This window comes from Danio aesculapii, chromosome 10, assembly GCF_903798145.1.
Source record: "Danio aesculapii chromosome 10, fDanAes4.1, whole genome shotgun sequence".
In the NCBI taxonomy this organism is placed as follows: Eukaryota; Metazoa; Chordata; class Actinopteri; order Cypriniformes; family Danionidae; genus Danio; species Danio aesculapii.
Genome location: NC_079444.1, coordinates 4525037 through 4526301, shown reverse-complemented (window position 1 = coordinate 4526301; position 1265 = coordinate 4525037). Strand labels below are relative to the sequence as shown.

At 44.2% G+C, this 1265-nt stretch overlaps 1 pseudogene; it reads left to right on the top strand.

The window, feature by feature from the left end:
- The first annotated feature begins 401 nt into the window (after positions 1 to 401).
- Positions 402 to 520, top strand: LOC130236861 (5S ribosomal RNA; annotated as a pseudogene).
- Positions 521 to 1265: the final 745 nt, after the last annotated feature.

Here is a 1265-nt window from a genome sequence, read left to right as displayed (position 1 = left end):
AAATAGGAGTTATATAAACAAACAAAAAACAAACATACAAAACATAGATGCAATAGTTCACTGGCCTGACTTGTGAAAGCTGTCCGTTTATATTTACAAACTGGTAACGGTCAGTTAAGTATGACTTAAACCATCATAAAGCCTGTCCCTAGAAAACCTGTAAAATGTAAGCCTTCTTTGAGGATATCATGATCAATAGTATTGAATGCAGCACTGAGATCAAGTAAAACTAATAAGAAGAAGCAGCCTCGGGCAGCAGCTAAGAGTAAATTGTCGGTTATTATTTACTAGAGCAGAGCCAAAATGGCAGAAAGGAAGACATTGTGGTGTAGCAGCCACCCTCCAGCAACCCTCCTGGGGCTGCGCCTCTTTTAAATAGTCAACTCTTGACAGCTGCCTTCGCTTACGTCCATACCACCCTGGGTATGCCCAATCTCGTCTGATCTCGCAAGTAAAGCAGGGTTGGGCCTGGTTAGTATTTAGATGGGAGACCACCTGGGAATACCAGGTGCTGTAAGCTGATCATTCTTGAGATGTTTCAGCAGCTTAATTGGAGTTCACCTGTGGTAAATTCAGTTGATTGGACATGATCTGAAAAGGCACAAACCGGTCTATATAAGGTCCCAGAGTTGACAATGCATGTCAAAGCAATAACCAAGCATGAAGACAAAGGAATTGTCTGTAGACCTCTGAGACAGGATTGTCTCGAGGCACAAGGCTAGGGAAGGTTACAGAAAAAAATTCTGCTGCTCTGAAAGTTCCAATACCAGTTTAATACCATCCCTACAGTGAAGCATGGTGGTGGCAGCATCATGCTGTGGGGATGTTTTTCAACAGCAGGAACTGGAAGACTAGACAGGATAGAGGGAAAGATAAATGCAGCAATGTACAGAGATATCCTGAATGAAAACCTGCTTCAGAGTGCTCTTGACCTCAGACTGGGGCGACGGTTCATCTTCCAGCAGAACAATGGCCCACACCGCCAAAATATCAATGGAGTGGCTTCACAACTACTCAGTGAATGTCCTTGAGTGGCCCAGCCAGAGCCCAGATCTAAATCCTATTGAACATGTCTGGAGAGATCTGTAAATGGCTGTACACTGTCGCATCACATCCAACCTAATAGAGCTTGAGAGGTACTGCAAAGAAGAATGGGCAAAAATTCCCAAAGACAGGTGTGCCAAGCTTGTGGCATCATATTGAAAAAGATTTGTGGCCGTATTTGCTACCACTAGTCCGAGCCTCGGCTGGGTCAGTTGGTGTTT